Source organism: Hylobates moloch, unplaced genomic scaffold (genome assembly GCF_009828535.3).
Source record: "Hylobates moloch isolate HMO894 unplaced genomic scaffold, HMol_V3 SCAFFOLD_1, whole genome shotgun sequence".
In the NCBI taxonomy this organism is placed as follows: domain Eukaryota; kingdom Metazoa; phylum Chordata; class Mammalia; order Primates; family Hylobatidae; genus Hylobates; species Hylobates moloch.
In genome coordinates this window covers 92,911,980-92,923,871 of record NW_026652276.1, presented here as the reverse complement: position 1 = coordinate 92,923,871, position 11,892 = coordinate 92,911,980, and positions in this window count along the sequence as shown.

Sequence of the window (11,892 nt, the reverse complement as noted above, 5' to 3'; positions counted from 1 at the left end):
AGGGAATGCTTCCAGTTTTTGCCCATTCAGTATGATATTGGCTGTGGGTTTGTCATAGATAGCTCTTATTATTTTGAGATACGTCCCATCAATACCTAATTTATTGAGAGTTTTTAGCATGAAGGGTTGTTGAATTTTGTCAAAGGCCTTTTCTGCATCTATTGAGATAATCATGTGGTTTTTGTCTTTGGTTCTGTTTATATGCTGGATTACATTTATTGATTTGCGTGTGTTGAACCAGCCTTGCATCCCAGGGATGAAGCCCACTTGATCATGGTGTATAAGCTTTTTGATGTGCTGCTGGATTCGGTTTGCCCCTATTTTATTGAGGATTTTTGCATCAATGTTCATCAAGGATATTGGTCTGAAATTCTCTTTTTTGGTTATGTCTCTGCCAGGTTTTGGTATCAGGACGATGCTGGCTTCATAAAATGTGTTAGGGAGGATTCCCTCTTTTTCTATCGATTGGAATAGTTTCAGAAGGAATGGTACCAGTTCCTCCTTGTATCTCTGGTAGAATTCAGCTGTGAATCCGTCAGGTCCTGGACTCTTTTTGGTTGGTAAGCTATTGATTATTGCCACAATTTCAGAACCTGTTATTGGTCTATTCAGAGATTCAACTTCTTCCTGGTTTAGTCTTGGGAGGGTGTATTTGTCGAGGAATTTATCCATTTCTTCTAGATTTTCTAGTTTATTTGCATAGAGGTGTTTGTAGTATTCTCTGATGGTAGATTGTATTTCTGTGGGATCGGTGGTGATATCCCCTTTTTCGTTTTTTATTGCATCTATTTGATTCTTCTCTCTTTTCTTCTTTATTAGTCTTGCTAGCGGTCCATCAATTTTGTTGATCTTTTCAAAAAACCAGCTCCTGGATTCATTAATTTTTTGAAGGGTTTTTTGTGTCTCTATTTCCTTCAGTTCTGCTCTGATTTTAGTTATTTCTAGCCTTCTGCTAGCTTTTGAATGTGTTTGCTCTTGCTTTTCTAGTTCTATTAATTGTGATGTTAGGGTGTCAATTTTGGATCTTTCCTGCTTTCTCTTGTGGGCATTTAGTGCTATAAATTTCCCTCTACACACTGCTTTGAATGTGTCCCAGAGATTCTGGTATGTTGTGTCTTTGTTCTCGTTGGTTTCAAAGAACATCTTTATTTCAGCCTTCATTTCATTATGTACCCAATAGTCATTCAGGAGCAGGTTGTTCAGTTTCCATGTAGTTGAGCGGTTTTGAGTGAGTTTCTTAATCCTGAGTTCTAGTTTGATTGCACTGTGGTCTGAGAGACAGTTTGTTATAATTTCTGTTCTTTTACATTTGCTGAGGAGAGCTTTACTTCCAACTATGTGGTCAATTTTGGAATAGGTGTGGTGTGGTGCTGAAAAAAATGTATATTCTGTTGACTTGGGGTGGAGAGTTCTGTAGATGTCTATTAGGTCCACTTTATGTAGAGCTGAGTTCAATTCCTGGATATCCTTGTTAACTTTCTGTCTCGTTGATCTGTCTAATGCTGACAGTGGGGTGTTAAAATCTCCCATTATTATTGTGTGGGAGTTTAAGTCCCTTTGTAGGTCACTGAGGACTTGCTTTATGAATCTGGGTGCTCCTGTGTTGGGTGCATATATATTTAGGATAGTTAGCTCTTCTTGTTGAATTGATCCCTTTACCATTATGTAATGGCCTTCTTTGTCTCTTTTGATCTCTGTTGGTTTAAAGTCTATTTTATCAGAGACTAGGATTGCAACCCCTGCCTTTTTTTGTTTTCCAGTTGCTTGATAGATCTTCCTCCATCCCTTTATTTTGAGTCTATGTGTGTCTCTGCACGTGAGATGGGTTTCCTGAATACAGCACACTGATGGGTCCTGACTCCTTATCCAGTTTGCCAGTCTGTGTCTTTTGATTGGAGCATTTAGCCCATTTACATTTAACGTTAATATTGTTATGTGTGAATCTGATCCTGTCATTATGATGTTAGTTGGTTATTTTGCTCGTTAGTTGCTATTGTTTCTTCCTAGCCTCGATGGTCTTTACAATTTGGCATGTTTTTGCAGTGGCTGGTACCGGTTGTTCCTTTCCATGTTTAGTGCTTCCTTCAGGAGCTCTTTTAGGGCAGGCCTGGTGGTGACAAAATCACTCAGCGTTTGCTTGTCTGTAAAGTATTTTATTTCTCCTTCACTTATGAAGCTTAGTTTGGCGGGATAGCAAATTCTGGGTTGAAAATTCTTTTCTTTACGAATGTTGAATATCGGCCCCCACTCTCTTCTGGCTTGTAGAGTTTCTGCTGAGAGATCAGCTGTTAGTCTGATGGGCTTCCCTTTGTGGGTAACCCGACCTTTCTCTCTGGCTGCCCTTAACATTTTTTCCTTCATTTCAACTTTGGTGAATCTGACAATTATGTGTCTTGGAGTTGCCCTTCTCGAGGAGTATCTTTGTGGCGTTCTCTGTATTTCCTGAATCTGAATGTTGGCCTGCCTTGCTAGATTGGGGAAGTTCTCCTGGATAATATCTTGCAGAGTGTTTTCCAACTTGGTTCCATTCTCCCCATCATTTTCAGGTACACCAATCAGACGTAGGTTTGGTCTTTTCACATAGTCCCAAATTTCTTGGAGGCTTTGTTCATTTCTTTTTATTCTTTTTTCTCTAAACTTCCCTTCTCTCTTCATTTCATTCATTTCATCTTCCATCAGCGATACCCTTTCTTCCAGTTGATCGCATCTGCTACTGAGGCTTCTGCAATCTTCGCGTAGTTCTCGAAACTTGGCTTTCAGCTCCATCAGCTCCTTTAAGCCCTTCTCTCCATTGGTTATTCTAGTTATCCATTCTTCTAATATTTTTTCAAAGTTTTTAACTTCTTTGCTATTGTTTTGAATTTCCTCTCGTAGCTCAGAGTAGTTTGATCGTCTGAAGCCTTCTTCTCTCAACTCATCAAAGTCATCCTCCATCCAGCTTTGTTCCGTTGCTGGTGAGGAACTGCGTTCCTTTGGAGGAGGAGAGGTGCTCTGTTTTTTAGAGTTTCCAGTTTTTTTGTTCTGTTTTTTCCCCATCTTTGTGGTTTTAACTACTTTTTGTCTTTGATGATGGTGATGTACAGATGGGTTTTTGGTGTGGATGTCCTTTCTGTCTGTTAGTTTTCCTTCTACCAGACAGGACCCTCAGCTGCAGGTTTGTTGGAGTTTACTAGAGGTCCACTCCAGACCCTGTTTGGCTGGGTGTCAGCAGCAGTGGCTGCAGAACAGCGGATTTTCGTGAGACCACAAATTCAGCTGTCTGATAGTTCGTCTGAAAGTTTTGTCTCAGAGGAGTACCCGGTTGAATGAGGTGTCAGTCTGTCCCTACTGGGGGGGTGCCTCCCAGTTAGGCTGCTCAAGGGTGAGGGACCCACTTTAGGAGGCAGTCTGTCCGTTCTCAGATCTCCAGCTGCGTGCTGGGAGAACCACTACTCTCTTCAAAGCTGTCAGTAAGACAGGGACCTTTAAGTCTGTGGAGGTTCTTGCTGAGTTTTTGTTTGTCCGTGCCCTGCCCCCAGAGGTGGAGCCTACAGAGGCAGGCAGGCCTCCTTGAGCTGTGGTGGGCTCCACCCAGTTCGAGCTTCCTGGCTGCTTTGTTTACCTAAGCAAGCCTGGGCAATGGCGGGCGCCCCTCCCCCAGCCTCGCTGCCGCCTTGCAGCTTGATCTCAGACTGCTGTGCTAGCAATCAGCGAGACTCCGTGGGCATAGGACCCTCCGAGCCAGGTGCGGGACACAATCTCCTAGTGTGCCGTTTTCCAGGCCCGTTGGAAAAGCGCAGTATTAGGATGGGACTGACCCGATATTCCAGGTGCCCTCTGTTTCCCCTTTCTTTGACTAGGAAAGGGAACTCCCTGACCCCTTGCGCTTCCTGAGTGAGGCAATGCCTCGCCCTGCTTCGGCTCGCGCACAGTGCGCTTCACCAACTGTCCTGCACCCACTGTTAGGCACTCCCTAGTGAGATGAAACGGGTACCTCAAGCAGAAATGCAGAAATCACCCGTCTTCTGTGTCGCTGGGGCTGGGAGCTGGAGACCGGAGCTGTTCCTATTCGGCCATCTTGGCTCCACCCCGGAGATAAAGTCTTTTAACAAGCCCAAGTTAAGGAACTGTGGTTATCAACATTGTTTCTAGATGACGGCTTCTTTTTCTCCTTCTTGAATGGAGTTTTAATGTTGTTAGTGTTTAGAGAGAAAGGTCTAACATTTAGGACTCTTGGCCCTGCCAAACTTCCTTCCCTTAAGAGCAATGCCAGGAATAAACTCTTAAGAACAGAGGAGCAAACTAACAGTAAAGGCACAAGGGGCAACGCTTAAGCTGAGTCTTAAGGGACTAATTTTCCTCATCTTTAGAATCCTGCATAGACAGAGGTTCCACAGCATTTAGGAGAATATTGAAAACTGGGAGCTTCTGCAGGCTGGGTGAGGAATTTGTGGGGACTGGCACTGAAGGAGCCCAAGTAACATGCTAAGAAGCTAGACTTTATTCTGTGTCCACTAGGGAATAACTGAAGAATGTTGAGCAAGAGAGAGATGTATATATAGTATGCAACTTTAAAAAAGAAGTCAGGTGACTTTGAAGAGCTGGATTGTAGAGTGTAGCCTGATACCAGAAGAGTAGCTAGGAGACTCTTGGAAAAGCTTGTGTAAGAGGACAGATCTGAGCTAAACGTCTGACTGAGAAGATTGATAGAAATGCATGAATCAGCAAGAGATTCAGGTACTAAACTTATAGGTCTAGGTTTCTGCAAAAAAAAAAAAAAAAAAAATATGTAGTGAAACTATATAGAACCACTTAAGGAAGCACTGTATTACCAAAAACAGAAAAGAAGACGACGACTAGCAGATTTCTGGCTATGGAAACAGGGCAATTGCTGGTATTTTAAACTGAGGTAAGGATTACTGAAAAACGAGGGACTACTGGTAAGAAATGAGTAAAAATAGTAAGGTAAATCTGAATGTATTAATTTCATTTGTTCATATGACACTGGACACAGATGTCCAGAAACTTATTCATAAATGTCATCAAGTCCAATGCTCTTCTTTAAATGCATGATAATACTAAGATTAAGAGGAATGAAGTAAATTTAGAAAGATCACCCAAAATCTTACAGAGCTGGAAGTGAAACAGGAAGCTTCTGAGAGTCAACCCAGAATCTCTTTCTCTGAGTCAAAGCTTACCATGTCTTGCTGTTGTTTATTTAGTTAGTTAAAAGAAAAGTTGGTTGACTTAATAACAGGATTTTAATTCCAGGAAGGATTTTTCTTGAGTGTTGCCTTTTTGCCTAAGTTATTGCTATGTATGCTAGCTGTGTTTCAGCATTAATTGCATTTAGAAATGGTATAAATCCTGCTTTTGGAGCAAAATTCTATAAGAAGATGACACATCTCTGTGATGTCACAGGATCCTGAGAGGGTTTCTAAAGGCTATTGCTGAAGGCAGTCATAATGTTCAGTTTGGGTGTCCCCATTTCCTCTTTTGGTTTATTCTGTTCAGCTGTTTTGGAATCAAGCAGAGGAAGCAACGCAAAGTGCATCTGGTTTAGAAGGATTCTCGAACTTCCCTCTCCAACATCTGCCTTGCTATGGGATCATTAAACAGAAGGCGACCTCACAAATAGCCCTTTGTCAAACAAGCAGCCTGTTTTTCTCGTGAGAAATGCCCTTTTGCCTAATGTGGGTGTTGAAACTGTCGCTCATCAAAAGTAAAGTGTTTGCGCCTCATGGGTGAGCACTAGTAATGGGAATGTGACTAGTTCTGCAAAGTGAAGGCAGATGTTTGCAGAGAGGAGTCAACATTGAGAAAGTTTTTTAGAATCACATAAAAATATTATTAATAAAATATTATCTTTTTTAAGAAACAAAAAGCCCACAGCTGATCTTTCAGGCTTCAGTGAGGGCTGCTTATTTCAAAGGGTATTTTTCACAGTTGTTTCCATCCCAATGATTCTAAAATGATACTTTTTTAAAGTTATGGTGACTCCATGACATTTCTTTGGTTGTTTTGTTGTTTGAAGGTTATTAGAAAATGGCAACATCTTGGTATATTAGGTTCAATTTTAGTCAGTGGTATATTTTCATAATCCCATTTTTATAAGTATCAAAACATGTTCTAGATATTTAGATTGATATCAGACAGTGGCTTTGTTCAAGTTGGATGAGCCAAACAGGACTCGCACATTTTAAGATGTCGGTTTTGATTTTTACCTTGTAAGTCTCTTTGGCTTTGGCTTCTGCCCATGAATTTCTGCGTAGCCAGAAAACATTGTGTGTTTGGTATTTTGTTGTTGTTTGGTTTTACTTTGTGTTATTGGCTATAGTTAAGGCAAACCTAGATGTTCATATTTATTCAATGTATAACCTTGTTTTGGGGTAAATTCCTTGGCTGAATCACTCCACACCAAATGCACAAACCTGTATATATCCACCCTGAAGCATGTCTCTACTTTAGGGTGATACAATCTTGACCTGTAACAAGTCTTTCTTTCCACTCGTGACATCAAGGTTATGAGTCCCACAATCACTTTAGCTGATGGAGTTCTCCACAATGTGTTGCAGGGCCTGGTAGTTAGCACTATGTTCCTATATTAGCCTCTGTGCATGGCATGCTTACTGAAATGTGCACCAGTGGCTCTGACCTCTTTGATCACATGAGGAAAGGGAAGGGGAGAGATTGGGAAGGCTCTGTGATTATCTGATTCCCATGGAAGTTTTCCTTGTTTTGTTGCTGGAGCACTACAAGGCAAATGCTATTCACTTCTCTCAAGAAATCCCAGCTGCAGAGGAGTTGCTGACCACAACAGGGGCTGTTGCCAAAACACTCTACTGGAGTGCTGCTGTGGCCTAGAAATAGCTGCAAATAATGAGAAGTTCTCAGAAAAAAAAAAGCAAAAAGAAAAAACGAAAGCTCATGGAAATATTTTAAGATAAAAGGAGTCTTATCTGTGGTTATGTATATACAAACACAGTTTGTGGGTTTGGAGACCAAGGCCATACTTTTTTTCATACTGTTCAGGCTCCTTTGTTCTAGCTGGATTAGGAAAACTTTTTCTCTTGGCTTAGATGACATCGGGTCTTAATTGGTGGCTCTGTAGTGTTTTATTTTAAAAATGTACAAACTAGAAAAAGGTAAGCTGCACTTAATAATTTGGTTACCATATTAGTCCATTCTCACATTGCTATAAAGAACTACCTGGTATTAGGTAATTTACAAAGAAAAGAGGTTTAATTGGTGAACAGTTCCACAGGCTGTACAGGAAGCGAGGCTGGGGAGGCCTCAGGAAACTAACAATCATGGCAGAAGGCAAAGTGGAAGCCAGCATGTCCTACATGGCTGGAGCAGGAGGAAGACAGAGAAAGGGGAAGTGCTACACATTTTGCAACAACCAGATGTCAGGAGAACTCACTCACTGTCAGGGGAACAACAAGGGGAAAATCCACCCCTGTGATCCAATCACCTCCCACCAGGTCCCCACTCCGACATTGGGGATTATTATTTGACATGAGATTTGGGAGGGGACAGAATTAAAAACCATATCAGTTACTTTTTATAGAGCAGGTAAACTTTGATATCATAGTTGTGGTTAGAATATACAGGTTGTTCAGTTGTTTTGCTCTAATCCATGATGTTATATCTCTGTGTTGCTGGAAAAATTTCTTCAGATCTTGACCTGTAACAAGTCTTTCTTTCCACTTGTGACATCAAGGTTATGTTTTCAGTTTACTTTGACTCTAAACATGTCATTAATTCCAGCCTGTAAATGGAATAAGGAATGGGGAAGAAAAAAGTATATTTCTCCAAGCTGTAGGCATGACCTTGGGATGATGACACCCAAGAAGAAGAGGATGAAAAGCTTCCTCCATAAAATGTGCAATAATAAGAGTAAAGTTTTTGGTGAATGGGTACTTGGGGCTTTTAGGAAATCGATAAATAATGTCCTTTTTTTTTCTCCTGAGTTTGGAAAAATAAGACAGAAGCCAAACAAGTGAAGAATAAAAAATTACTTTCATTATTAATAAAGATTGAATCAGAGAATACAGTTTAATATGTAGCAAAGTGGACATCTAATATTTTCTGTACTTTCCATAATGGATTCAGTCTAGCACTCAGAACTATAGGCATTCCTCTTGCAGAAATGGGGGCAATCCACATGTTTGAGAGCAGGACACAGTGCCCTCTATGTACACATAGCCATCCCTATAAGAGATCAAAGCCCACAAGGCCTTCCTTAAAACTCACATCACATCAACTCATTCTTCCACAAGGAAGTATGGAAAAGATTGGTAACAGAGGCCAGAGGAAAGCATAGAAAGTCCATTATGGAAATATGAGGCAAGGGAATTTGAGACCCTTTAAACATGCATTAGCAGCATAAAGATAGAAGTGAATTACAGTTGGTAAAGGGAGAAAAATGTCAGCATCTTAGAAGTTATAGGAGTGAGGTAGACAATGAGCCTACTAGGTAAGGAGGTTAAAAATGGAGAAGGATGGCCAGGCGTGGTGGCTCCCGCTTGTAATCCCAGCATTTTGGGAGGCCGAGATGGGTGGATCACCTGAGGTCGGGAGTTTGAGACCAGCCTGACCAACATGGAGAAACCCCATCTCTACTAAAAATACAAAATTAGCCTGGTGTGGTGGCGCATGCCTGTAATCCCAGCTACTTGGGAGGCTTAGGCAGGAGAATCACTTGAACTCGGGAGGCGGAGGTTGTGGTGAGCCAAGATTGCACCATTGCACTCCAGCTTGGGCAACAAGAGTGAAAATCTGTCTCAGAAAAAAAAAAAAAAAAAAAAAAAGAGGAGGACAACAGAAGGTGGTGAATAAAGGCCAGTTTTTAGAGCCACCTTTGCTGATTCAGATGGGCAAGTAGAAGGCTGAACTGATTGATGGATTTAAGGGGCTAAGAGTACAGAAGTTGGAGTCCAAGTTCTGTTGAGGGGCAAATCCAGGTGGCCCTTGCTTTTTTCAGGTTTGAAACCCCTTTTTTTCAGGTTTGCACCCTAGGAGAAAGGATTAACTAAAAGTAGACAGACTCTCACAGAAACTGCAGCTTATTTTGGAATTCTCTTAATTCCTATACTTAAATTGAGATGATTTTAATTTGCACATGCTCACAGGCATGTGGCAGAAATAAACAAAAATACTCCCTAATGGATGATAACACCATATTAGTTCTGAGTTTACTTTCACAAACAATATTACAAATACAATTTCTGGCTGATAATAAAACATCCATATATACAAAGAGACAAGATAACATGAATGGGAACAAATTGAAACACTGAACAATATAAATAGATCTTCAGGTTTCCAGATATTGGTGTTATCAGATACAGACCTTAGCATAAATATGCTTTCTATTGCTGAAGGGAAAAAGAGACAATATGCAGAATTATGGCAAAAGTAAAAAATAAAACTTTACAAGGAAACAATAGTGAAGTTTTAAATTTTAAAAATATAGTAATCCAAATTAGGAACTCAATAGATGAGTTTAGTAGCAGATTAGATGCACCTACAGAATTAGTAAAGTGAAGTACAGGTTAGGAGAAAATATTCAGAATGAATAGAGGGACTAAAGGAATGGAATATAGAGAAAAGAGAATAACAGAGTACACAATGAGAATGTAAAATATTTGTAATTGCAATCTTAGAAGAAAAGGAATGAGAAAACAGGGGAAAATAAATATTTAAAAGAGAGTGGCTAAGAATTTTCAAAAAACTGATGAAAGACACCAAGCCTCATCCACAAACCCTGAAAACCCAATGCACCATAAATAAATGGAAGGCATATCTAGATAAGTAATTATAAAATTATTGAATAAAAAGGCAAAGAAAAAATGTAAATTGTTTAGGGCAGGATTGTTGTTATTGTTAGTGCTGAAAAGACACAGTAAATGTAAAGGAACAACAATAAGGCTGAGAGCTGATCTACTTAACATAAACAATGCAGCCAAGAGGAATTATACCTTTAAAGTGTTGAAAGAAAATAACTGCCAACCCATAAATTGATACTTAGTGGGAATAATGCTTAAAAAAAGAAGGTAAAGTGAAAACATTCAGGTGCTTCTCCATCAGCAGGCCCACAATGAAATAAATATTAAAGAGTATACTTTAAGCAGAAGAAAAATGACTATATCTGGAAGTTCAGAGGTGCTTCCAAGAGCAACAAAAATGGCAAATATATCATTCAATAAATTAACACTCTCTATACAAAATAATAATAAAGTGTGTCATTTAATATTTATACATGACAGATTTAAAAATAAATGAAACCATGTCATATGATATGGTTAGGTTTTGTGTTCCCACTCAAAGCTTTTTGTGAATTGCAATCCCCAGTTGTTGAGGGAGAGACCTGGTGGGAGGCGACTGGATCATGAGGGTGGTTTCCCCCATGCTGTTATTGTGATAGTGAGGGAGTTTTCATGAGATCTGATAGTTTTATAAATGGCAGTTCCCCTGGGTTTTTCTCTTTGTTTCTCTGGCTGCCTTGTGAAGAGGTGCCTGCTTCCCCTTTTGTCTTTCATCATGATTGTAAGTTTCCTGAGGCCTTCCCAGCCTGCAGAACTGTGAGTCAACTAAACCTCTTTTGTTTATAAATTATCCAGACTTGGGTAGTGTCTTTATAGCAGTGTAAGAATGGAATAATACAACATCTAAGTTGGGAGAATCAAATAGAAATAATATACATTAAGATTTTTACAGAACAGAAAAGGCCTTTGACAAAGTTTAACAGCCCTGCATGCTAAAAACTCTCAATAAACAAGATATTGATGGAACACATCTCAAAATAATAAGAGCTATTTATGACAAACCCATAGCCAATATCATACTGAATGGGCAAAAACTGGAAGCATTCCCTTTGAAAACCAGCACAAGACAAGGATGCCCTCTCTCACCACTCCTATTCAACATAGTATTGGAAATTCTGGCCAGGGCAATCAGGCAAGAGAAAGAAATAAGGGATATTCAAATAGGAAGAGAGGAAGTCAAATTGTCTCTGTTTGCAGATGACATGATTGTATAGTTAGAAAACCCCATCATCTCAGCCCAAAATCTCCTTAAGCTGACAAGCAACTTCAGCAAAGTCTTAGGATACAAAATCAATATGCAAAAATCACAAGCATTCCTATACACCAATAATAAACAAACGGAGAGCCAAATCATGAGTGAACTCCCATTAACAATTGCTACAAGGAAAATAAAATACCTAGGAATCCAACTTACAAGGGATGTGAAGGACCTCTTCAAGGAGAACTACAAACCACTGCTCAAGGAAATAAGAGAGGACACAAACAAATGGAAAAACATTCCATGCTCATGGATAGAAAGAATTAATACCGTGAAAATGGCCATATGCTCAAAGTAATTTATAAATTCAATGTTATCCCTATTGAGCTACCACTGACTTTCTTCACAGAATTGGAAAAAACTACTTTAAATTTCATTTGGAACCAAAAAAGAGCCCACACAGCCAAGACAATCCTAAGCAAAAAAGAACAAAGCTGGAAGCATCATGCTACCTGACTTCAAACCATACTACAAGGCTACAGTAACCAAAACAGCAGGGTACTGCTACCAAAACAGAGAGATAAACCGATGGAACAGAACACAGGCATTAGAAATAATGCCACACATGTACAACCATCTGATCTTCAACAAACCTGACAAAAACAAGCAATGGGGAAAGGATTCCCTATTTAATAAATGGTGCTGGGAAAACTGGTTAGTCATATGCAGAAAACTGAAACTGGACCCCTTCCTTACACCTTATACAAAAATTAACTGAAGATGGATTAAATACTTAAACATAAAACCTAAAACCATAAAAATCCTAGAAGAAAACCTCGGCAATACCATTGAGGACATAGGCATGGGCAAAGACTTCATGACTAA